The following is a 27,656-nucleotide window of genomic DNA, read 5'->3' as shown; positions in this document are numbered from 1 at the left end:
TCACCTGCTGGCCAGGGGAACTAACGGTTCTTCTTCTGCCTGGATTTTAATCTGAGCAGGAGAAAATTTGCAGAGAGCCCTCAAAGTCTATTTCAGAACTGGTTGGAGAGAACTTTGTCAAGACCTCTGTTGACCGCAACAATATATTCTGTTGGTACAGGACTACACAATTTGTGAGCCAGAAACCACTCATGGCTTGATAAAACCTTCTATTTTAGAAGATAGCAAAAAGAGAAGAAGAAGAAGAAGAAGAAGAAGAAGAAGAAGAAGAGGAGGAGGAGGAGGAGGAGGAGGAGGAGGAGGAAGAAGAGGGGTGGAGGACCCATCTGGTAGGCCACACTGCAAAGCTGACGGGATTTGATGATCTTGGTGGGTCAGCAGTTGTGCAGACCTGCAATTAGGAAGTGCAACGAACAATGCCTATACTGTTTGCACTTGTATGCACAATTCAATAAGCACTGTTTAAGGAATGACAAATAGAACCAAGCAGTTTTCCCCTGCCCTTTGGGTTATGCACACAACAGCAGAAGCAACAGCTAACCTGACTTTTCCCTACAGTCGTTTGCACAGATCTTTCAGAGGGTGTAATTTTCCATGACAGATCGTATCTGCAATATACAAAATTAAAATAGCAAGAACAAAAACCCCACTCCTGCTGATTTAATGAAGAACTGTGATTATGATGTAACAGCTGCATACACTGTCTATCACCAAATATAATTTAAACAAATGGTGTGAGACAGTTATGTCATGCTAATTGGCAACACAGGAAGCCTATATTGAAAACACAACTGCACCGAGGCATCAAAGCAACTCGGCTCCATACTATGAGCCAACAATGCAGTAACAAATATTACATTAAATTCCCAAGTTTTGGCTTGCAGAGAAGGCAAAAGACAGTGGGGTATAGAGATTAGAATGTTGGACTAGAATTCCCCACTCAGCCATGAAGGTCACTGGATCATTTTAGGCAGGTAGTCACTAAAGTACCTTTAAGCCCAGCCTGTCTCATAGAGTTGTGGTGGGGATAAAATGATTGGGGTGAAAACCATGTGTAGAAGAAGAAGAGTTTGGATTTGATATCCGGCTTTATCACTACCCAAAGGAGTCTCAAAGCGGCTAACATTCTCCTTTCCCTTCCTCCCCCACAACAAACACTCTGTGAGGTGAGTGGGGCTGAGAGACTTCAAAGAAGTGTGACTGGCCCAAGGTCACCTAGCAGCTGCATGTGGAGGAGCGGGGACGCGAACCTGGTTCCCCAGATTACGAGATTACTGCTCTTAACCACTACACCACACTGGCACCACACTGTACCATTTTGAGCTCTTTGGAGGAAAAGGGGAGATATGAATGGAACAAATAAATTTTCAAAAATCCACACTGGCATGTTCTCAGTCCTTGAGGAACACAACACATGACTGTTGTGCTCATGGTAGCCACTTATTTTATATCACTTCAGTTTATGACATTTTTCTACCTAAAAAGGTAAAGAACCCCAGGACGGTTAAGTCCAGTCAAAGGCGACTATGGGGTTGCGGCGCTCATTTCACTTTCAGGCCGAGGAAGCTGGTGTTTGTCCACAGACAGCTTTCCAGGTCATGTGGCCAGCAGGACTAAACCGCTTCTGGCACAACGGAACACCGTAACAGAAGCCAGAGTGCTCAAAAACACCGTTTACCTTCCCGCCACAGCGGTACCTATTTATCTACTTGCACTGGTGTGCTTTAGAACTCTTAGGTTGGCAGGAGCTGGAAAACTCAGGAACTCACTCTGTTGTGGGGATTCGAACTGCCAACCTTCTGATTGGCAGGCCCAAGAGGCTCCATGGTTCAGGCCACAGCACCACCCTCATCCCATGTTTTCCTTTTCTACCTATGGGTGATAGGGACCTGGTCTGAGTTTCTTAATAAAAAACAAGATGAAAGATGAAAAAAGCTTTTTTTTAATAATTCCAGGGGCACCTTAAAGATCAATAAATTATTATGAGTTTCTTAAATAATTCTTCTAACATTTCATTTCCCATGTGTTCAGGTACAACTGGACCTGGTTGGATCCTCTTGCTATATTTATATAATGGTAGTATCAACATAATATTTTTATGACGGTGGCATCAACAGAGCTAATAAGGACTAGAACCAATAAGCAACTACCTACCTATGTCTCCTCCACACAACAGCCACTTGCCAGCTGAACCACAATGAGTTGCAAGCAGAACGAGCGTTACTTCTTGCCTGTCCTTCACCATAAGTTCCCAGGGTGGGTTACAACAACATGAAAATACAATATGGAAATCATCTAAAACGTTTTGCAGTCAGAAAAATAAGGTAAGTCCTACATATATATCTGTATCTGTATACATAGCCATATAGATAGTCAAAACTGTTTGTCCTTTGCAAAAGGTGCCCCCAGAGGACGAAAGCATTGGGGAATGGGGTTGCCCATTCGGAGTGAACGCAGGAAGCATTTCCCTCGCTTAGTACTGGCTTCAAGACAAAGTTGCACTGGATAAATCAGAATGTGGGTAGGAAACACTGCTCTTGTATGGGTCTTGTGATGCTGCGTGGTGTAACAATACATTCAGATTCCCTGTGTGAAATACATTTAGCTGGGATAACAGTGTAACCCTCTCTCCCCAGCCCTCCATATTTCTTCTCACTCTTAATTGTCATACCAAACAGGAAACTCCAATAGCAATCAGAGCAATGAAGCAATTTATAGAAAGGAGAAGAACAGCCACAGAACAGAGATAGGAGCAGAAATCTCTGGAGCGGGGTTGTAAATAGATGTGTGGGTTTCATAGCCCTAACCCACGCCATCCAGATTCAGATTTAACTGAAGCTATGTGCATTGCACACATCACTAGTTCTCACTTTATCATCATAACTCACCACTGGAAAGTGTGATAGTATACCCACTGTCTAGTATCATTAAATAAATCAGGTCTGAAAGTCTCCCAGGAAAAGAGTTTCTGTTTGCAAACAGAAAATTTGGTTCATCATCAATAATGAGAAGGGGCTAAAGAAAAGATTATATGACAAGTTAATTGGGTTTTGATCAAAAGCTTTGGCCGTTTATATTATACATCGAGCTTGAATGGCTTGGTAATCTCTCTCTTTCTCTCAGAAGTTTTCCTTCAGGGAATAATTTGGCAACCTTCACTCACACAGAATAGCGTTTACTCATGCAAGTAGTTCATTCCATCATGTTGACTTATCTGCCCAGTTTTACTGGGTAGTATTTTTACTCAAAAAATAATGATACTAAGAGCAGATTTCATTACACATATTTATCTTAGCTCCAGCACAATACTTAAGCACAAGTTGCTGAGTCCTTTGTATTCAAGAAGAATGGCAATGCAGAGGCTTCAATGGAATGTTCAATGTTCCCATCATGAATATTTCTAGCCCTGCTCTGGTGTGATTGGCTGAGTTCCAAATGCGGCATAACACAATAATGGGAAAGACAGTGCAATGGTGTAATGAAAATAACAGCCTAAGGATATATGTGTACGTATGACACTACATGCTGTTGTTGTCGTTTAGTCGTTTAGTCGTGTCCAACTCTTCGTGACCCCATGGAGCAGAGCACGCCAGGCACTCCTGTCTTCCACTGCCTCCTGCAGTTTGGTCAAACTCATGTTGGTAGCTTCAAGAACACTGTCCAACCATCTTGTCCTCTGTCATCCCCTTCTCCTTGTGCCCTCAATCTTTCCCAACATCAGGGTCTTTTCCAGGGAGTCTTCTCTTCTCTCTCTCTCTCTCTCTCTCTCTCTCTCTCTAAATTTTTTAACATATAAGTTCCAACAATCATTTAACATAACTTCTTATCTTATACAATATTTCAGACTTCCGTCAACAACCTCTGAGGATTTTCCGTTCTTTATCACTTGTTCTGCATTTCTTAAATTCTCTATTACTTTTAATTGTCCTTAACTAATAATTCTTTTCAAAGTCTTCTTTGCAATATTTCACAAAGTCCTCCTTACAGAACTTCTTGCAGTCCTACTAGCGTAATCTGTTTATCACAATTGCTTTACAAATAGTTCAAATATTTGCTCCAGTCCTCTAAGAATTTCTGATCCCGCAGGTTTTGAATCCTTCCTGTTAATTTATCTAATTCTGCATAGTCCATTATGCAGGGGGAGCGCACCACCCCCGGCATCACGAGGCCGATGGGGTGCCATTGCGGCTGCCCCCCCCGTACTGGGCACCATGCCGCTGCAGGCAGCGTGCCGCACCCCCAGGATGTGTGCCGAACCCCTGCAAGAGGCGCGTCACACCCCCGGGATGCGCACCTGCCACGCCTCTACCTGCTCTCCGCCCCCGGTACTGGAGCATGAAGCTCTGCCACTGGTTTAGCTTATACGTAAATCTGGAACTGGGCAGAAGCAATTGCATGGTTCTTCCCCTACCAACCTGAAATCAAAGCAAGTTTACTCCCCCTCCAATATGCCCTGGATTTTGAGCTCCTGCTCTTGTGTCCAGAATTGCACAACTGTCCCATAAAGGCTAAAATATGTAAGACAGGCATTTGCATTTATGTCCTGAAACAAGGAGTTCGTCAGTCTTAGTGGAAGAGCTCCTGTTTCTCCTTTCCCTGGTTTGCAATACAGTACATTCAGAAGTGGGGAACAGAAGGACGTTGGGAGAGAGAGGCGGAGAAGCATCTTCAGCAACTTCAATTTGTGGATAATATAAATTTAAGATGTGCTGTAAAGTTAGAGCAAGCAGGAAGTAAAAATCAAAAGGACTTGAGTCATAGTGTATAACTAAGTTTACTGACTTGCCCAATAAAACTTATAGACAAATGTAAAGAAATACACGCTGGTCGCAAAAATTTAAAATGCATAGGCAGAAAGCACATTTAGCTAAAACAGTGAGCGTATGGCAGAGAAATTAAAAGAATGACATACACTTACCTGTAAAACACTTCACACAAAATGTTGAAGCAGTAAAAGCAGTGTCTCAATATATAATTAGTGCGTGGTGTACTAAATGTACAGTATAATGTACATTTTTAGAAGGTGTTAGGGAAAAGCACATAAAAAATGAAATGGGTTTAAAGCATGTTAGAAGATATGCCCTGGTTGTATCAATCTGGATTCCTTTCTCATGGGCACAAGCTGCGTGAGAGAATTGTGTAGAGCACTACGCCGTGTTTGGGTCAAATTTGGAAATATGTCGCAGAGAACAATACTAAAAGCAACGGCCTCTCAGTAAAGAATATATGCAACAGGAAATGCAAGTAAGCCAAGTAATTCAGCAAGAAATGCAAACTGGACCTTTTCTTTACTAACAACCAGACAGAAGTAAAACTGGGTTTGCCATTAAGTGTACCCTCATTAGAGAGCATCGGTCAATTGTGTCTTTCTGGATAATCTACCCATGTGATACATATGCTTTCAAGCACATATATTTGTCACGTATACACTTTGCAATATTAGGTTTGCACTCAAAATATACACATCTTAGGTCCAAACCCAAAGCCTGAAGGGTGAAGGTACCCCATGAGTCATAAACCTGGAGAGAATGCCACTGACCAGAGCAAACACCTAACACAAGAAAACCTACATTTTATTTAAAAAAAAAAAAAAAAACCACCCCAAAGCCTGATGGAATCTTCCCAGCTTTCCCTTGATAATCTCTGAAGGAGAAAGCTGGGCATAAGCTCTCCAAAACCAACAGATTCAACACCATACCCAAAAGAAACAAGCAAGTTCTTGAAAGGATGGATCCTTCTAGCTTTCTGAATAAGTGAATGGTTATTCCCCCTTTCACAACAATCCTTACAAATTGTCCCAAAGTGCTAAAAAAATTCAAAATGTTCATGAGATTCTGCCTTCCCTCTCAGCTCAGCCTTATGTAAGGAAGACGTTTCAGATAGAGCAGGGGTAGGCAACCTAAGGCCCATGGGCCAAATGCTGCCCAATCACTTTCTCAATCCGGCCCGCGGACGGTCTGGGAATCAGTGTGTTTTTACATGAGTAGAATGTGCCCTTTTCTTTAAAATGCCTCTCTGGGTTATTTGTGGGGCATAGGAATTTGTTCATTCTCCCCCCCCCCAAAAAAAAAATAATAGTCCAGCCCCCAACATGGTCTGAGGGACGGTGGACTGGCCCATGGCAGAAAAGGGTTGCTGACCCCTGAGATAGAGTGAGCTGTGAGCTTGTAATATGGCAAAGCCCTGATTCAGGAGTTAACTGCTCAGTTCACCCTCAGCTGGAGGCATGTATAAAGATGCTAGACAACCATCTGTCAGGGATATTGTAGTTAAAGGTAAAGGTAAAGGTACCCCTGACCATTAGGTCCAGTCGCGGATGACTCTGGAGTTGCGGCACTCATCTCGCTCTATAGGCCGAGGGAGCCGGTGTTCGGGTCATGTGGCCAGCATGACTAAGCCGCTTCTGGCGAACCAGAGCAGCGCACGGAAACGTCGTTTACCTTCCTACCGGAGTGGTACCTATTTACCTACTTGCACTTGACGTACTTTCGAACTGCTAGGTGGGCAGGAGATGGGACCGAACAACGGGAGCTCACCCCATCGAGGGGATTCGAACCACGACCTTCTGATCGGCAAGCCCCAGGTTTAGACCACAGTGTCACCCGCGTCCCTTACATATTGTAGTTACATATGCATTATAGATCCTGCATTGAGGAAAGGGAACCTCAAAAGGTCCCTTCAACACTATAAATCTATGATAAGCCAACACAAAAACCCCCTTTCTTTTTGTGCCAGTCATACCACAAAGTACAAGCCTAAGTGGCTGTAATATTTCAAGTAGTTCTCCAAATGATCAATTTAGATTCACCTGTGCTCTTCCAAAGATAATTTTTTAAAAAACCTATCTAACTTAAATGCCAGTTTTTGAGCTACTCTGCAGCAGACAGATGCTGGGAGCAGCCTTTTTAAATTCAAATGCAAGTCCTTATGCATCTGGCTACTCCGCTCAAATGATCAGATGAGCAACATGTCATACTGCTTCCAGCAATGAACCCTTCCTTCACCTCAAGATTAGGAAGTTGAATTTCCTGCGTTTGGGGAAATCACAAGAGTCAGCACACCCCGGGTGCAATGGACGAGGGTCTCCTGATGGAAAATGAACACCCAACTCTCCCACAAGACATTAAGAGAGGGATTTGGGCTGCAAATATGGTCTTCTGTGAATAAGGAAATAATAAGGAAAAACACAAGTACAACTGGAATTTGATCCAGGGAAGCATGAAGGGTGTTTCTACATAAAACAAAAACTGGAAACGATGGTGTCATTAGAAAAGGAAACCTTGCTTGCTGCACCCACTGAACAAGTATGTACGTAATCAGAGTCTCTGAAATTCAATCCACTGTAAAATTTCGTTAAAATATCTGATCATTTTATTCATTTGTGTACATTTCCCCAGTGCAGTGCACCTCCATCGTGTGTACAGAACTGCTGAGTACAGCACAAGCATCTCCTCCCTGCATGTGTATTTAAGTCTGCACAGCTGTGGGTTGGGCTGGCTGTATAATAAGAGCAAACAATATGTTAAGATCTTGGGCATCTGTCTAAAGCTGATTGTAAAATTGAGAGAATGATTTGTAAAGCTAGCGTGAGGGTGTGCTGCCGAGGTTTCTGAAATATAGGCAATAGTAGCGACTCTTTTGAATACATTATTTTTCATAGCTCTAGGATTCTTTAAAAAATAACACACACACACACACACACACACCCAACATCACTATATACTGTAATACACAATTTAGATGAGTTAACTGTATCAGGCTTCTATAAAAATTGTTTTGGGAATACTCAAAAATTAATGACCTACACATTAATCCCTGCAGTATTTATATTTATACGATGACATTTGTCATGATGAGTGCAACTTGGCACTAATGGGAATACAGTAAAAATGATTTCTTTGCATGTTTTATAGAACGGGGATGCATTTAGCCTTTAAAAAAAGGCCCTCGGTGTTTCTCATTCCTTAGGACTTGGAATGAAAAGGGCTTTCGTTAAGAGTGCTCTGGACACAGGGTTCTAGCATAGTGCTAAAACTGAAAGCAAACACTGTATTCTATGAAAACTCAGGCTTTTTGTGCAAAACCCTCCCCATAGCTCTTCTGTTTCTGAGTGAGGTCAGGCAAAGGGCAGGGAGGCTGCTGGGAGGATTTGTGCTGTGAGAGGAGAAATATAAACTAGATATATAAAAAAGAAGCCTTCTGAACTCCCAGTTGGGCCATGGAGCATCCCCAAGCAAGGTCTGCTTGGACTGCATCCTCAGGCTGGACAGATCTTACAAAGTTCAATGAGGGACAGTAGAAGCCAGGCTAGCTGGGGATTACACAGCTCTCCTCTTGGCAGTCTGGGCAGCTTCTCCTCGAATGTCCCTTCAGGACTCATTATGGATTGTATAAACCTTCATAACTTCTCTGCTGAAGCTGTGGAACGTCTTCATATATGTCCTTTAAGGGCTCATGTAGGGATTACACAGCTGATGCACAGCATGTCTCTTTAGAACAACCCTCAAGATGTTGCTGAACTCCAGCTTTCATCGTCCTCAGATGGCATGGCCAATAATCAGGGATGACAGCAAATGTAGCCCAGAAATATCTGGAGGGTCGCCCCTGCTTTATGACATGCTGGTAAGACAGTGTTTTCTGCTGGAAATTGCAGGTCTAGGGGGGGGCGGGAAAGGCTAGGATTTATTCTTGTAGAAGAAAAGGTGCACATGCAATGTTTTTCTATAGGTGTTTTGCATATCAATACTTCCTGCACCTGATAAATGGGGGGAGTGTCAGTTTGCATTTCTTAATGCAGATAGTATTGATTTGATGTGTAGAGATCTTTCCTATTTTAATTAATTCAAGAGGGTTCTGGAAGCTTCTGTGTGTGAAAGAAACAAGCAGAAGGCTCGTGATGTTGGAGTTATTCCTTCAGAGAAGCTTAAACTGGTTCTGTAATCTCTTCTTCAAGGTCATGCTGACTATAAAAGTAAGGCCAGAAGGAGCCTGGATTTCATTTCTCTTTCTCTTAAGGTTTAGAATCATAGAATCATAGAGTTGGAAGAGACCACAAGGGCCATCGAGTCCAACCCCCTGCCAAGCAGGAAACACCATCAGAGCACTCCTGACATATGGTTGTCAAGCCTCTGCTTAAAGACCTCCAAAGAAGGAGACTCCACCACACTCCTTGGCAGCAAATTCCACTGTCGAACAGCTCTTACTGTCAGGAAGTTCTTCCTAATGTTTAGGTGGAATCTTCTTTCTTGTAGTTTGGATCCATTGCTCCGTGTCCGCTTCTCTGGAGCAGCAGAAAACAACCTTTCTCCCTCCTCTATGTGACATCCTTTTATATATTTGAACATGGCTATGTGACATCCTTTTATATATTTGAACATGGCTATCATATCACCCCTTAACCTCCTCTTCTCCAGGCTAAACATGCCCAGCTCCCTTAGCCGTTCCTCATAAGGCATCGTTTCCAGGCCTTTGACCATTTTGGTTGCCCTCCTCTGGACACGTTCCAGTTTGTCAGTGTCCATCTTGAACTGTGGTGCCCAGAACTGGACACAGTACTTTAAGGTTTAGACTTATTATAAGTTATTGAAAGTTAGTCTGCTGCAACTGGATTTCTTATGGACAGTGCCAATCCTGAATGTATTGGATTTGTGACCATTATGCTCATTTGCCTTCAATAGCAGTAAAGCTCTGCTGGATGAAATACAATGGCATCTGGTCTATTTTGGGGGGGAATCCTGCAACATGTTTAAGTTTTTACTCTGCTAAGTATACGCTGGAATCTGCTCTGGACCAATATTGAGTAGAATTTCATGCAGACCGAAGGACCCCAATAAAGAATGATGAATGTCCTCAGTATGGGTTCCAAAACATTGTGAAAGCACAAACCCCCAGAAATGATAGATATTTTCACGGAAATGGAAATTATTTTTATTTTGGCCATCAGCAACGTCAGCTACTGAAATGTTGAGATGTTGGCAAACGACTGTCACCTCTGAATGGTGACCAAGAGGATGCAGCTCACTGGCTCTGGAGACAGAAAACCACTGGACGCGGGTGGCACTGTGGTCTAAACCACTGAGCCTCTTGGGCTTGCCAATCGGGTCAGCAGTTCAAATCCCCGCGATGGGGTGAGCTCCCATTGCTCTGTCCCAGCTCCTGCCAACCTAGCAGTTTGAAAGCACACTAGTGCAAGTAGATAAATAGGTACCGCTGTGGCGGGAAGGTAAACAGTGTTTCCATGTGCTCTTGTTTCAGTCATGGTGTTTTCATTGTGCCAGCAGCTGTTTAGTCATGCTGGCCACATGACCCAGAAAGCTGTCTGCGGACAAACGTCAGCTCCCTCAGCCTGAAAGCGAGATGGGTGCCACAACCCCAGAGTCGCCTTTAACTGTAATTCACTGACCAGGGGTCCATTCCCTTTTTACCTTACTTGAGACATCTGATGGAATCATACAGTTGGAAGGGACCCTGAGGATCATCTAGTTCAAATCCCTGCAGCTGCCCCATACAAGGACTGAACCTGCAACCTTGGCATTATCCGCACCACACTCTAACAAACCTCTGATGGTGAGGTCAACAACATTTATGTGGCTAGCAGCCCATGTGAGCCAATGATAAACATTGATGCAAAACACTGTTGGCCAATCAGCAGCCAAATGCCTCCATGATACTGACCTATCTCCCTGCCCCCAATACTGTCACACAGCACCCAACTTCTCCCTCTTGGTAATCACTCAGTAGTACTTTACTGCCGCTGCTCCAGACAATGGACAAACCTTCAGGGTTTTTTTTAATGCTATCATATTTGGCAAAGGTACTTGCATCTACTTCTAGCTATACAGAGTGTCAGGTACTCTGAGAAAGCACATCTCCGGATTACAGACAATGCAACGAGAACAATGCTGAATTTATACTTAATTCAATAGCTCTTCTGGTACATGGGGAAAAAAATCTCATTTGTTTTACTAAATCCCATTTCACACTCTGCAGTGTTCACTCAGACAGTGTTAATTGCATTTGAAGGGTGAAGATTATCTCCCATGTGTCAAATTGTATCTTAAGGTAACGGAAATCCTTTCTATTCTGAACAATTTTCAGGGGAACAAAAATTCAGACCCCTTTCGTTAAGATCACTTTGGAAACTTTTGCGTTTAAAGGAGATTATTGTATTTGTCTTAGATGTTGTTCAACTTGCTCAAGGAAAAACTCTTTTCAGACACAGCCCCTTCTCTGTTTCCTGTCCATGAAGTCTACTATTCTCTGAGAAGACTCCTTAAGTGGATGGTGCAAATAGGCTTCGTTTATAGTGGAGACTAAATTCAATTATAACATTGAATAAAGAGACTGCTGCCAGGTTGGGTAAATTGCATTTCGACACTCTTTCCTGAATAAGCTCCTTTTACCTTCTGCTTAGTTGATTAATTCAAAATTCAGAACATTGTCATATTCGTCTGAAAACAATCCACTTTGTTCTCATTAAATTATTATCCGTCAATGGACTAAGGCTGGCTTTAGACTGTGAAGATGGAGGTGGAGGAAGTGGTGGTGCTGGGGAAATGATGAAGAAGACGACGAAGGAGGAGGAGGAGCCACTACTACTTACTAGACACTGGACACTGCATTTGGGGCTTTTTCGTTTAGAGAAAAAGGCATTAAGAAGTGATACTATAAAAGTGTATCTAGAGAACAACTTCACAATACGTACCAGCACCCTTTTTTCTTGAAGAAAAGCACTGAGAAAGAGGATATGGTATGCCCCATGGAGGACCTTAAGGTCCACAAATGACAACATTTTGGAGGTCCCAAGTCGCAAGGTGGTTAGATTGGTCTCAACTAGGGCCAGGGTCTTTTTAGTACTGGCCCCGACTTGGTGGAACGCTCTGTCACAAGAGACTAGGGCCCTGCGGGGCTTGACGTCTTTCCCCAGGGCCTGCATTTTCAATGCTTGCCGGTTTCTGGGAGAGTGGGGGTGGATCTGTTGACCGAACGACTCCTGCAGTCAAGCCTTCCAAATCTCCAGCGATGATTAACGACCTGAGCCTTTGATAAGGCTCCAAGCACGTTCCCCCCATTACGCAGAGTATACAGCAGCATGTGGAAGGACGAGACAGTATGAGCTACATGGCTAAAGGGTTTTATTGTTAACTACACAGACAGAAAAGAAAATACATGCTCTCTCTGTGAGAGCAGAGAGCAACTGAAAAACAAAGAAACAGGAAACCAGTAACGTCACATCCATCTCCTGTCTTCCATGAGACTTCCAACAGTCTGGAATCCCTGGAATGTAAACAGAGTCCTGTGACTCCAAGCAACTGCACAGTGGCACAAACAGAAACTAACAGGATCTGGAATACTTTCCAGTGACATCGTGTCAGCCAGCTGCTGCTCTGGCTCTCACTCCTCCTCCTCCTCCTTCTCTCCCATTATTTCCCAACTTTCCCCCTCATCTGCCTCTGAGCTGTGACCTCCCTCAAACCCTGTTGTAATTCTGAACTGTCTTCTTCTTCTCTGGAAGGGTCAGGCTGGAGAGGTGGTCTCCACCATTCCTCCTTTGCCCAGTCCCTGCCAATACCTAGGCTCCCTTGGCAAGGAGCTGTATTGGTGCCCCTCCTGCCGCCACCCCATCCCTTGCCCCTTTCCTTACACCCATGTTCAGCCCACGTCTTCAGCGCTTGCATGGGCTGGGCAACGGGAGCACCTTCTCCGACCTTCCGATCACAGGAACGCAGGAGCATCAACACAGCATTCCAAGGAATAGGTCCTGGTGCTGTGGACTCACATCTGCTCTTGTGAGCACCAGAATCCAGCAGAGTAAATGGAAGCAAAGCTGTGGAGGTTTCATTGTTTAGTCGTTTAGTCGTGTCCGGCTCTTCGTGACCCCCTGGACCAGAGCACGCCAGGCACTCCTGTGTTCCACTGCCTCCCGCAGTTTGGTCAAACTCACGCTGGTAGCTTCAAGAACACTATCCAACCATCTCATCCTCTGTCGTCCCCTTCTCCTTGTGCCCTCCATCTTTCCCAACATCAGGGTCTTTTCCAGGGAGTCTTCTCTTCTCATGAGGTGGCCAAAGTATTGGAGCCTCAGCTTCAAGATCTGTCCTTCCAGTGAGCACTCAGGGCTGATTTCTTAAGAATGGGTAGGTTTGATCTTCTTGCAGTCCATGGGACTCTCAAGAGTCTCCTCCAGCACCATAATTCAAAAGCATCAATTCTTCGGTGATCAGCCTTCTTTATGGTCCAGCTCTCACTTCCATGCATCACTACTGGGAAAACTATAGCTTTAACTATACGGACCTTTGTTGGCAAGGTGATGTCTCTGCTTTTTTCATAGCATGCCTAATTTATTTCTACCAAGCAAATACAGTCATACCTCGGGTTACAGCCTCTTCAGGTTGCATTTCATTTCAGGTTGCGGACTGCCGAAACCCAGAAGTTACTTCTGGGTTTTGGCAGTCGCGCATGCGCAGAAGCGCCGAATCGCAACATGCGCATGCGCAGGTGCCCAAACGCAGGTTGCGAACGTGCATCCCGCACGGATCACGTTCGCAACCCGAGCGTCCACTGTAAATGAAAGAACATAACAAACATGTACGAGAGGAGCATCTCTCATACAATATTTTAATATATCTTTTTTGGAAGCCGCCCAGAGTGGCTGGGGAAGCCCAGCCAGATGGGCGGGGTATAAATATTATTATTATTATTATTATTACTTCCGGGGGCGGCGCGAACGGCAATGGCGGTCCTCTTCCATTAGCGAGGAGGAGGCTCCGCAGAAAAGCGTCGTCCGCTACGGCGAAGCGGAGACCCACGTCGGAAACCCACAGGCAGCAAGAGCCTGTGGTCTTGAGGCTCGGTGGGCACCAGAAGCGACCCTCTTAACGTCAAAGGAACCCCGTAAGGGGCTCCGGAACGTAGAGGGGGGTTGCGGCGCTGTGAGCCGTTTCGCAATCTGCGGAGCGAAGCCGCGCTGCTGCTGCCGGTGAGCGCTGATCCCTTTTCCTGCAAATTCTGGATCCGGAACCAAACATCAACCTATTCGTGAGTAAAGACTGAATCACTTCAAATTTGAGACTAAAAGCTGAACTAAAAGATTGAACTTGGCTGAAAGCGGAGAGACGTGGAAACAGGAAGTCCGTCTTCCGCTGCCATTGAACTTTAAAAAGCAAAGAGCTGGAGGAGTGGAGGCTGAAAAAAGAACTTTTAACTTTATTGATCTAAGCACCCACTGAACCTGCTGTATAAAGTAAAGACTTTAAGTTTATGATTTGGAATTATTACTTGCATTTGACTTATCCTTCTTTCATTGGATTACAATTGAAAGGTGAAACCCAGGGTCCGGAGCTGCCTGAGCTCTTTGAGAGACTGAGCTGTCAGTTTTGCAGACTTGGCTACTGTGTATTGGAACTTGCAACAAACTGAGGGTATTTAGACCTCCTAATTTGAAACATCTTTTGGAGACCAGTAAGCACTGTTTGAAACAAAGTGACTATTAGTATCAACTCTGCTAAATACTTGTATTTGAAGGTTCTGGGACATTAAATCAGACTCTGAAAGACATTTTAAACTCCCTCTAGAGGATTGGAGATTTAAAACAGTGACTTTATATTTACTTTCGACTTCCCGGCTGCTTGCTTTCTCTGGGCCTCTCTATTCCCATGGGAATAACTCAGTGTGACCTTGACTGATAGATAACGTTGGAATGAGTGGCACAAGAAGAAGAGGAAGGGCTAGACAAACAACTTTGACAACTCTAACCTCAGCCTCACAGATACGTAGATCATCTGTACCTACTCTGCCTTCAGAAGTAGAAGAAGTTGTTTTGCCACAGGCAAAAGAGGGAGAAATAGAGCAGTTACAATTGGAAGATATGGCCTCAGGAGCATCTGCTTCTATTTTAGAGAAAATTTTTGAAAAATTGGAAGCTTTGGACAAGAAAGCAGATGAGCAAACAGCTAAGATTGATCAAAATACAGAATGCCTAAATAAATTAACTGGACAAGTGGCACAGAACACACAGGCAATTGGACAGTTGACGGAGGCCACAGCAGAAAATCGGAAATTGGCTGAGGATACCAGACAAAAATTAGAAAACTTAGAACAAGAGGTAAGACCACTCACCAAACAAGTAGGGGAACATCAGATTTATCTCTCTATGATAGAACTGCGAAATCGTGAGAATAATTTAAGGATCAGGTCGCTACAAGAAGCAGAAGAAGGAAACCTAGCTGAGTTTTTAACCAAAGAATTTTCCAAGTTTTGGAATTTAGAGGAAAAGGATTTTAAAATTGTGTCAGCTTTCAGGCTTGGAAGATTTATAAAAAAGGAGAGGCCCAGAGACTGCCTGATAACACTGAGATCAAAGGAGGAAAGGGACAAGATCCTGGGCCTACACTACGGAAAGTCACTGGACATTCTGGACAGAAGAATCGAAATTTACAAAGATATTCCTAGACAACTGTTGGACCTTAGAGCCGCCTACTCTGAACTTGCCAAACTATTAAGGAGCAACGCAATTGCTTTTAGGTGGGAATTTCCCCAAGGAATATCCTTTACCTTTAGAGGGAAAAAGGTCAAAATTAGAACACCGGAAGAGAGTGACAAATTTCTGTCTACATACGGAGAGGACCTTCAAAAAGGAATTGAACTACCTCCTGGGCCTGGAGCAACGGCAGTACTGGCACCTGTGGAACCTGAAGATTCTGTGAATAAGATACCACCCCTTGAAAAATAATCAGATCAATTCAGGATGTCTCTGCAACTGTTGAGCTGGAATATAAATGGCTGTAACATTCCGGAAAAAAGGAAGAAAATATTTCATATATTAAAAAAAGAACAATTGGACATTATTTGCCTACAGGAAACACATGTGACAAGGCTCCACAGAAAAGTGTTAATAAATAAAAGATTGGGCCAGGAATTTATATCTTCGGACAAAGTGAAGAAGAGAGGTGTGGTGATATATGCAAAAGAGAGCCTGTCACCCAAATTCTTATTTAAAGATGAACATGGAAGAATTTTGGCAATTGAGATACAACACCAAGGAGAGAAACTTTTGATATTAGGAATTTATGCACCTAACGAAGGGAAATCGGAATTTTACAAGAAGTTGCATGAGACTATGCTGGATTATCTGGACTACAACAACATCATAATGATGGGAGACATGAATGGGGTCGTATCAACCAACATGGACAAGTCACAAAGTCAAAATGTTACAAAAGACGGCAGACTACCTAAAACTTTTTTTGAAATGACAGACAATATGGATTTGATTGACATCTGGAGGACAAAGAACCCACTAGGAAGAGAGGGAACATTCTTTTCTGAAGCCCAACTGACCTGGACAAGAATCGACCAAATATGGATATCTAGAGGCCTGGCACCTAAGGCCAGAAAAGTGGAAATCTGCCCAAAGACCTGTTCCGACCACAATGCAGTAAAGATGGATATGATTCTACTACCAACCGGCTCTTTTAGATGGAAGATGAATGACAATTTGTTTAGAGATCAGGAAATTACCAAGAAGGCCCAAAAAACTCTGAAGGACTATTTTGAGATAAACATGAATACTACGGTGGAAAAAAGAATCGTCTGGGACGCAAGTAAAGCTGTAATGAGGGGATTCTTGATACAACAGAATGCCGTAAAGAAAAGGACACAAAATGAGAAAAAAGACAAGATCCTGGATAAAATAAAAGAATTAGAGAAGAAGTTAAGATTAAACCCGAAGTCACAGCCAACTCTGAGAGAAATTAAACTTTATCAAACACAATATTCTAAACTGATAAATCAGGAAATAGAATGGAAGGTCAAATTAATGAAACAAAAAACGTTTGAGTCGGCGAATAAATGTGGAAAACTGCTAGCTTGGCAGTTGAAGAGAAGACAAAGATTAAATACGGTTACAAATTTAGAGATTGAAGGAAAAAACATTCAGAATCCTGTGGACATTAGAAAGTGTTTCCAGAGATATTTTAAAAAACTATACACCCAAGGGCCGCAAGACGGGGCTGAGATTAAACAATTTTTGGCAAAAAATGGATTATCAAAATTGTCACAAGAAAATAGGACAATCCTGAATTGCAAAATAACACGACAAGAGATTGAACAAGCCATTCAGAACATGCAATTGGGCAAATCTCCAGGGCCAGATGGGCTGACCTCCAAGTACTACAAGACATTAAAAGACTACTTGATACAACCTTTGATGGAGGTCAGCAATGAAATTTTGGAGGGGAGGAGGGCACCGGAGTCGTGGAAGGAAGCGTTTATCACATTAATACCAAAGACGGAAGCTGAAAAGACACAACTTAAGAACTATCGTCCCATCTCTCTTTTAAATGTGGATTACAAAATATTTGCAGACATTTTGGCAAGTAGACTTAAAAAAGTTTTAAATGAAGTAATCCATAAGGACCAGGCAGGCTTTCTCCCAGGTAGACATTTGTTTGCTAATACAAGGAACATTATTGACATTTTGGAACTTTTGCAAACAGATATAAACACAAAAGCAGTTTTAATTTTTATAGACGCGGAGAAGGCCTTTGACAACATCTCCTGGAAATTTATGATGGGAAACTTAAAAGAAATGGGAGTGGGACGGGGTTTTGAGAACGGGATTGAGGCGATATATTCAGAGCAGAAAGCTAAACTGATAGTTAATAATGTGGTTACAGAAGAGTTTAAAATTGAAAAAGGAACACGACAAGGCTGCCCTATCTCCCCTTTGTTATTCATTTCGGTTCTGGAAGTGCTATTGAATATGATCAGAGGGGACCGGTTGGTGGAAGGAATCCAGGTCGGACAGAAACAATATAAATTAAAAGCTTTTGCAGATGACCTGGTTTTGACCCTGCAGGAGCCAGAGTCTAGTACGAAAAGAGTATTACAACTGATTAATGATTTTGGTCGGGTGGCTGGATTTAAATTAAACAAACAGAAAACTAAGGTTTTGGGGAAAAACTTGACAGATACAGAGTCAGAACGGTTTCAGAAAGAGACAGAACTTAATGTGGTTAAAAAAGTAAAATACCTAGGGGTAAACATAACAGCAAAGAATCTAAGTCTATTTAAGGATAATTATGAAAAATGTTGGGCAGAAATCAAGAGAGACTTAGATAGTTGGTCAAAATTGAAACTTTCTTTGTTAGGCCGAATTGCTGCTATTAAGATGAATGTATTGCCAAAGATGTTGTTTTTGTTTCAAACACTTCAGGTTTTGGACAAGACGGAGTGCTTTCAGAAGTGGCAGAGAGATATTTCTAAGTTTGTCTGGCAGGGCAAAAAGCCCAGAATTAAGTTTAAGATATTAACTGATGTGAAAGAAAGAGGGGGCTTTGCCCTGCCAGATTTAAAGTTGTATTATGAGGCCGCAGCGTTTTGCTGGCTAAAAGACTGGCTACTTCTTGAAGACACTGACGTGTTGGATTTGGAAGGGTTTAACAATGCTTTTGGATGGCATGCATACTTATGGTATGACAAGGTTAAAGCAAATAAGGCCTTTAAGAACCATATTGTCAGAAAATCACTGTTTAATGTCTGGACAAAATATAAAGACTTGCTGGAAAATAAAACTCCAAGGTGGCTTTCACCTTTGGAAGCTAAGGCCCGAAAAAGACCCAATATGGAGGCTAAATGGCCAAAATATTGGGAAATATTAGAAAAAGATGGAGACAATTGGAAATTGCAGAGTTTGGAGAAAATGAAGGATAAAGTGCGAGACTGGTTACATTACGCTCAGATTAAAGAAGTTTTTAAAAATGACAAGAAACTAGGGTTCCAGGTGGAGAAATCGAAACTAGAAACAGAATTGTTAGAACCAAAGACTAAGGTACTTTCAAGGATGTATAACTTGCTGTTAAAATGGAATACACAAGATGAAATGGTCAAATCGGCTATGATAAGGTGGGCACAGGACATTGGGTATAGTATTATGTTTGAGGACTGGGAAAGGTTGTGGAGTACTGGATTGAAATTTACTGCATGCAATGCTTTGAAAGAAAATGTAATGAAAATGATATATAGATGGTATATGACCCCAGTCAAACTTGCAAAAATTTACCACCTGTCTGATAATAAGTGTTGGAAATGTAAAGAGAGTGAAGGAACATTTTTCCACCTCTGGCGGACTTGCCCTAAAGTGAAGGCGTTCTGGGAAATGATTTATAATGAACTGAAAAAGGTATTTAAGTATACCTTCACTAAGAAACCAGAGGCCTTTCTTTTGGGTATTGTCGGCCAAGGGGTGGTAAAGAAGGACCGGACATTTTTTATGTATGCAACAACAGCAGCAAGGATACTTCTCGCAAAGTACTGGAAAACTCAAGATCTACCCACACTGGAAGAATGGCAGATGCAACTGATAGACTATATGGAACTAGCTGAGATGACTGGCAGAATTCGTGACCTGGGAGAAGAGAGGATGGAGGAGGATTGGAAAAAATTTAAGAACTATTTACAAAAGCATTGCAACTTGAGTGAATGCTAAGCAGGATGCTAGATCATAAATAATTGAGCACCACTAACTTAGATGATCTAAGAAAATAAGTGAGATTGAGAAAATATAACTCTTTTTGAGAACTAGAAGACTATGAAATATAGAAGGGATATAAGAATGCAAATAAGATAACAAATTGCTGGTAAAAAGTTATAACGATGAAAGTGGGAGCGGGAGATGTGAGGAAGTCCAAAAAAAAAATGTGAAACTATGTTAAGATATTTGTTATATTGTCTGTTACATCTATTCTTATTGTAAACTCTAATAAATATTATATAAAAAAAAATATTATTATTATTATTATTATTATTATTATTATTATTATTATTATTCAGCCATCCTGCTGCAAGGCAGATCAAAGAAAGTGTGCCTAGAGACAGAAGTCTCAAAGAGTAGCTTCTGCCCCCTCCTTCCTCACAGAGAGTAAAACAACATGATCAGGTGATCCTCGCAATGGGAGGGATGAAAATACTGACAGCACCCTTCGCAAGGAGCTGCATAGCAACCTCCTCACATTTGTTACAGGTGTTTACAAAGAGAGAGAGAGAGAGACCCCTTGATTCCACAACCCTACTGCTCAATGTAAACTTTTAGCAGGGGGTGCCAAGCAGTAGCATGATATTTCCATCCTGTTGGGCCTGCACTCTTAGGAGCGGCCAACCTAACCAATGGTTAAGTATGCTTGTGCACAAGTCGCATAACACTAGAATTCAGGGGCATTCAGCAAAGCTGAATATCAGAAGATTTAATTACTGTCCTCTTTGCATTTAATTCAATTTGAATTGAATCGAAACATTTTATTTCTGATGGGGGAAATTGCCCAGAATATATGTTTTTACATCAAAGGACATATTTCAGAACTTTCTAGCATTCTCCTACGTAAATCATTTTTAAAGCCGTTAATCAGGTTTCCAATACACAGGGAGATATCAGACTTTTCATTTCAAAGAGGAAAAAGAGAAGAGTAGTCTTAATTACCATTTGCTTAACTATTCAAAATGATTTCCCATAATTTTTAATTTCTTTTTAATCTAGGTAGGTGGAGATGCACATTAAACAAACAACTGAATTTTGCAAAACAGATGAATGCTGTAGATAATAAAGAGCTTTCTGGGGGAAAAAATCAATCTTACCTATAAAAGCTTATGTTGACTGATTGGAAAAGCAAAATCATTAACGTTTCTTGATGCAGCAATTAAGCCCCTTCCTTATGCACTAATTCTGCAGGCAGAAGTTGTACTGTTCAGTTTCCTGAAATGTTAGCTAATATTAACGTTCTGCTTTTCTCTGCCCGTAGTTGGATGCTACAGAGAGCGAGTTCTCACAATGCCTTAAACCTTGGGCTCCAGCATGCCCCTAAGTGCTACTGGGGGCATCCAACCCCACCCCCACGCACCCCTAGCTATTCTACTGGGTATGGAACTCCTGAGGTGGGGCCATGAGTCGTTTTCTCACCATGCATTAAGTCTATAGGGTCATCTACACTCCCCCGCTCAGTTTTTCTGCAGATTAACATTTGTTCCCATTCAGCAGTAAACAGCAGGTTTTCCTGGGAATAGCATCAGGACAAATGAAAAGATGCTCTGACCTGTGCCCAAAATGCATAGGACCATATTCTCCAAGTGTCCCTATCTTCCGGGGACAGTCCCAGATTTACAGAAGCCGTCCCGGTTTCTGACTGGATCCTCAATGCCCCCCTTTTCCTTAGGACGTCCCTATTTTCATCAGAGAAATGTTGGAAGGTGTAGAATTAGCCAACCCCCGAGTCATCTGTAGGCAGCCCTGCATAGGGAAGTTTTTTGTTTTTTTAATGTTTAATACTTTTATATATAAGGGAAGCGGGTAGTGCTGTGGGTTAAACTACAGAGCCTAGGACTTGCCGATCAGAAGGTCGGCAGTTCGAATCCCCATGACGGGGTGAGCTCCCATTGCTCTGTCCCAGCTCCTGCCCACCTAGCAGTTCGAAAGCACATCAAAGTGCAAGTAGATAAATAGGCACCGCTCTGGCAGGAAGGTAAATGGCGTTTCTGTGTGCTGCTCTGGTTCGCCAGAAGCGGCTTAGTCATGCTGGCCACATGACCTGGAAGCTGTACGCCGGTTCCCTCAGCCAGTAAAGTGAGATGAGCACCTCAACCCCAAAGTCGGCCACGAGTGGACCTAATGGTCAGGGGTCCCTTTACCTTTACCTTACTTTTATATATGTTGGAAGCTGCCCAGAGTGGCTGAGGCCCCCCCAGACAGATGCGGGGGGTATAAATAGTAAAATTTTTATTAATAATATTAGTATGGAACAGGGCGTCCCAATTTTCATTGGAGGGTATGCAGGACAAGTGGGAAACCTCTCGGACTGTGCTTCCTAAGCATGGGGAAAGTATGGATGAGCTTTTCATATGGAGGGTACAATAATCACAGCTAACACTCGGCTGATGAAGGCCCCTCGTGCTTCTTCTCTTGCCACGTCTCTGAAATATGCAAAGCAGCCCTGAAATGTGCCTGGAGCAAGTGAATATACTTTAAACATTTGTGCACCTTAACATTTGAGCAACCGGCTATATTTGCTGCTAGCACCGGCTAAATAATAGTGTTGTCGACATTAATGGAGATAATGTAATTATAGCAGCTAAGAAAGTACTCCTTTGGAATGTGTTTTCAAAAATAATTACCTGGTACATACAGAATGTGTTTGGAGTCTAAACGGTATGTGGCAAATGTTCAGAAATAATTCAGCAGGTGGCCTTAAGGAAAGGTTGTGTTCTTTTATCCATTGAAATGGCAGGCTCTGGCTGATTGAATGCCGTTTATTTGCTCACAAGCAAGTGTTAGAGCAATCTGCCAGCTCCCTAATTATGATAAATGTACATTCTGTCTGATTTTAATTGAACCATAAAGCTTTTTGAAAAAATAATAATAATTGGACACCTCAAAACACGTGCTCTGCTTTTCTGAAGCTTAGGTCTCAGATATAACATTTATTGCTGTAGTATAGCAAGGTGTTAGATGCCCCTGAAGGATAATAAACAGCATTCATAAACAGCAGTAGCAAGTCGTCAGGTTTAGTTGTCGGCAGAGCTGCCCTTCAAGCGAAAGGGACAGATCTACTTTCAAGGTGCAACTCTCATCCCATTACAGTGGTACCTTGGGTTAAGAACTTAATTCGTTCTGGAGGTTCATTCTTAACCTGAGGTACCACTTTAGCTAATGGGGCCTCCTGCTGCCGCCGCACAGCCGCCGCACGAGTTCTGTTCTCATCCTGAAGCAAAGTTCTTAAACTGAGGTACTATTTCTGGGTTAGTGGAGTCTGTAATCTGAAGCGTCTGTAACCTGAAGCATCTGCAACCCGAGGTACCACTGTACTGTTTCTGCCTGGCACAGAATTGTTAGAGGCACAGGACTAAAAACTGGTGACAGCCTTTGTTAAGCCTCAAAACCATTCTAGAGATCTTTAAGAACAACAGCAAAGGACTATATAGTTGGGGGTTTAAAAACGTTTTGTTGACTTTTTTTTTTACAAACAACAGACAACAACAACCAGTAACAACAAAAAATACCAACAATTAAGGACAGGTTGAGATTGTTCTAGTAATATATCACATACCCAATTGGAACTATAAAATGGTGATTTCCTTGAGTCAAAATGAGAGTACCCCTAAACATTTTTTTTAGAAAAAAAAGCACCAATAACAAGAATAATAACACTAACAATATTTGGGTTGTTGTTTTTATTTTGATTATATATATTGCAGTTTTTATGTTGATCTTTTCTGTGAACCGCCCTGAGACGTCTGGGTATAGGGAGGTATATAAATTCAATTAACAACAATAACAATAACAATTATTATTAGTATACTATTTATATTCCACCCATCTGACTGATTTGCCCAGATACTCTGGGCAGTTTCCAACATATATAAAAACATAATTAAACATTAAACATTAAAAAAACAACTGTTGTAGCTGTAAGAAATATAGTTTATTCACCTTCATTCTGCATGGAGAGAGCCCAGATCTTACAGCCTGGTCATTTCAAGAGTGGCTTGTGCCCCACAGCAGCGCAGCCCTGGAGTCCAAGACATCTCTCCCAGCCGCCTCAGCCAGTCTGCCCAACATGGATCCCATTGTTCTTCCTCCTTCTTCCCAGAACACCCTGCTAAAAACTCTTTTTTCCTGTCACCTCACACCCAGTTACCCTGGCAATCTCCCAAACCCCCAGTCTCTGTTTACACCTCAGGGCAGGGAGAAAGGAGTTCTCTTGCACTGCCAGTGGCTCTCAATGACCCCGAATTGTTTCTTAATGGCCCTAGCTTTGCCAGGTCATTTTGCATATTGTTGTTGTTATTGTTGTTGTTAATTGTTTCTTAATGGCCCTAGCTTGGCCAGGTCATTTTGCATATTATTATTATTATTGAATTTATATACCGCCCTATACCCGGAGGTCTCAGGGCAGTTCACAGAAAAGATCAACCTAAAAACCACAATATATATAATCAAAATAAAAACAACCCAATGCCCCCCCCCAAGCCACATTTTGAAAGGGCATAGGATGTCAATCAGATCAACCAAAGTGTGATGGCCTGGGAATTTGATTCAGAGGCTGAATCGGAGGAATCCCAGCCTGCACAGGAGTCCCCGCCTCCAGGGCCGGCTGAGCCGGGGCAGGGGCTTGAATCTGAAGGGCCCCCACCTGTGCCGGATCCTCAGGAGCAGACACCAGATGAATCTGCTCTGGCTCCAGAGGTGATTGAGGACCCATTGCCTGCAGGTGCTCCTCTCCCAGCCCTGTCAGGGGAAGGTGAGGTTGCCTCTGGGTCCGGTAACCCTCCAGCCTCTCCTGAGCTGCAGAGGCTCAGGGCAGAGAGGCGGAGGGAACTAAGTTCTCGGAGGAGGAGTGCTCGCCTTAAGGCCAGGGGAGGCGAGTCACCTGTGGGCCGGGACTGCCCCAGGCCTCAGAGGAGATAATGGCCAGTCAGCCCAGTCCCAGGTTGCGGGAGCAACATTGTTGGAATCCTGTTCCTGCCTGCACCCTGACCTGCTCTTCTGGAGTTCCTGACCATGCCCAGCTCCTTGCCTTGGACCCCGCTTCACCCTTGACGGACAGCCTCCAGACCCTTGACCCTCAGACCACGCCGCACGGTAACACCCCCCCCCCCGGACCAGCACACAAAGGCCTGATTAAAAGGGAACGTTTTTGCCTGGCACCTAAAGGTGTATAATGAACACGCCAGGCGAACTTCCCTGAGGAGAGCATTCCACAGATGGGGAGCCACTGCAGAGAAGGCCCTGTTCTCATATTGCCACCCTCTGGACCTCACGAGGAGGAGGCACACAAAGAAGGGCCTCAGAAGATGATCTCAAGGTCCAGGTAGGTACATAGGCTAGCTCTGGAATTCCTCTGCAACATGCATTTCTCCCTTCATGTCCAAACTAATCAAAATTCTACCATTTATTAATTTCTAGAGTTTAGGGGGGTTCCCCCCCATTCTATAACAGTATTATGTCTAAGACAAATACCTTTAGGGAAAAGGCTGTAGCTCAGTTGGAGAACAACTCAGGAACGGCTCAGCCAAATCTCCATTTGAAACCCCGGAGAGTAACTGTGGAAAACAGAAAAACCAATGGTCTCACTCAGAATAAGGCAACTTCCCAAAGTTCTTACATAGGGTAGAACATCAAGACAGAAGAACGTTAGAAAATCAACTTCCACGTTCTTCAAACAGGGTCAAAAAGATGAGGATTTCGAATGTTTTCATAAAAGTGACCGTCCCTACTTTAGTTGTACAATGTGTTTCAAGTTTCCAGAAATAAGAATATAGTTTTCAGCTGCTTCAGTTTGCTAGAATTAGACAACCAAGAAGCATCTGAAGCATGTACAAAGCCAGGTCGAACATATGTTGGAAATGTAAAGAAAAGGAAGGGACCTTTTATCATATGTGGTGGTAATGTAGAGAAATTTTTTAAAAAGGGAAATGATATATAATGAATTGAATAAAATGTTTAAAATGACATTTGTAGAAAAAACCAGAAGCATTTTTGTTAGGGATTGTAGGACAAGACCTGCCAAGGAAAATTGTTGCGTTTGCAAAGTAAAGGAAGGATTGGACCCTGATTAAAAACCAAGACACGAGGATTTGACCAGCAAGGCTCTCTGAGAAAGTGCGTAAACCACACCCCTCACCAGGCCATTTTATTAGCAAAAGAATCTTTTACACAGTGCTCGTAAGAACCAATCATATTTCCTCTGAGCATTTCATCAAACCCCACGTGGGGAAAAAGTTACACTACAACACTAATTAGCATGCATATATTTTGGGGTAAATATGTTGAGAACTACAAAGGGGTGGTAAATAAGTTGAGAACTACAAAGGGGTGGTAAATAAGTTGAGAACTACAAAGGGGTGCATCTGGCAACCGTGGAGGTAATAAACAATCAGTACACATGATAAGGAGGATGGCCAGGAGGACCAGATCACTACCACCTTCATGTGAGATCTGTTTCCTGGCTCCAAGATTAACATTTTAAGATTATATATAAGAAACTACATCAAAGAACTTGCCCACTATCTTTTGCCTGGCGAAGCAACTGCTGTGTACTGCTGTGTACATGACGTGAGGAGAGAGAAATGGGCAGTAGGGTCAAAAGGGCTAGAGATGCAGAGGTGTAGATTGATCAAAAATCATATCAAAATAGTTTAAACCCAGTCAACGCAATGCTTTCATTGCTGACACAGATGGCTTACTCTATATCTGTTATAATTCCTCATAGCAATCCCACCTGATCACTACATCTCTGGATATTTGCACTCCTACAGAAAATAAAGAATTTATTTATGTATGCTACAAAGCGTGTTCTCATTAAAGGAGAGCACGTGTTGCGGCTGGGGCTAGGCAAAGCACCCTGTAGTTGCCAGGCAAAATTGAAGGAAAGGGCCTGGCAAGGATTGGTGATGGTGTTGCTGGGGCAATTTGTATGTTGCCACTTTGGGGGTGGAGATCAGAGGATATTTAAGGAAGGCCCACAGAGAGTTGCTTTCTCTTTCGCTGTGGGCATCGGATCGAACACAGCTAAAGACCGGTTGTATAAATCTATATCTCATTCCTCATTTTCTCCTATTTTATTTTATTTATTTATTTGATCTTGGCCTTTTGTGTTTATCTCCCCAAAGTCTACCCCCCCCTTCTTTAATTTATTTTCCAGGTTCTTTGTCTTTAGTTTTCAATTTTTATTTGTTTTTGTTCTGACTCTTGTTTCCATTTTACTAGCCTTCCCCCCCCCAACTTTCCTCGTGGGCTTTTGGTCCCGTGGGGCTGCTGGGGGTGGCCGGGAGGGGGGGGGCGGACCCTAGGCCTTTCGGCCCGGTTCGTAGCCGAGGCGCCGGGGACGGGGCTGGTTGACCTTCGGGCCCTCGGAGCTTTACCATTCCCCCCCCCCCCCACTTCGTAGGGTTACTAGAGAAAAAAGCGGGTGCTTACCGTAGTCCTCCCCTGGCCTCTCACGGCGGCGGCCCCCTTTTCGCGCGCTTCGGCGCGCTCTTACTAGCCGGGGCGGGCCGGCTGGCGCGGAGGCTCTGCGCAGGCGCCGTTGGAGCCGCCGATTCGCACGCGGCGCTCGGCGCTTGCTTATTCGGCCCTGTTCGGGCCGGGCTTGGGGAGGCTTAGTCAAGCCTTTCCCCTCTTGGCCCGGGTATAGCGGGGAGTGCCTGGGGGAGCTGGGGGAGGCCGTGGGACGTGCCTTGGGCTCGGGGCCTATTTGGGCACCCCCCCCCACCCGGCTCCGAGCGGTAGCGGCTTTTGCCGCGCTTCGGCGCCTGCGGCCTGCGGAGTTGGGCCGTTTTAGGCTGCGGGGGGGCCCTCCTCGGACGTTCCAGCTTTAGCCGGTGGCGCTTAGCGCGCACAGCGGCTTTGGTGGTTGGAGGCCTGCTTGCGGCCTGCTTTGGGCATTGGGGGAGGCCTTCTGCCTGAAGTCAGTTGGGAGGCCTCCATTTTGGGGAATTTTGGCGGGAGCGCCATTTTCTACTGCCTCCTCATTGCGTGCTGGCCTCTAGTGGCCGTTTATTGAAACGCAGCTATACCATTGGCCTTGATTACTGGCTGCGCCACCTGCTGGTGAGCCATATAGTTGCACCTATCGGGATTGATTGTTTTTCAGGCTGATTGACTATTCATT

At 43.5% G+C, this 27,656-nt stretch overlaps 1 long non-coding RNA gene across 1 annotated transcript; it reads left to right on the top strand.

The window, feature by feature from the left end:
• Positions 1-284: 284 nt before the first annotated feature.
• On the top strand, positions 285-22,842 carry LOC308458520. Its single transcript, XR_013977514.1, has 3 exons — positions 285-329; positions 2,032-2,324; positions 21,790-22,842. It is a non-coding gene; the product is annotated as an uncharacterized lncRNA (long non-coding RNA).
• Positions 22,843-27,656: the final 4,814 nt, after the last annotated feature.

Source organism: Podarcis pityusensis (assembly GCF_964106645.2).
Source record: "Podarcis pityusensis genome assembly, chromosome: 11".
Lineage (NCBI taxonomy): Eukaryota > Metazoa > Chordata > Lepidosauria > Squamata > Lacertidae > Podarcis > Podarcis pityusensis.
The sequence above is the reverse complement of the archived record's forward strand: the minus strand, read 5'-3'. Positions and strand labels throughout refer to the sequence as shown.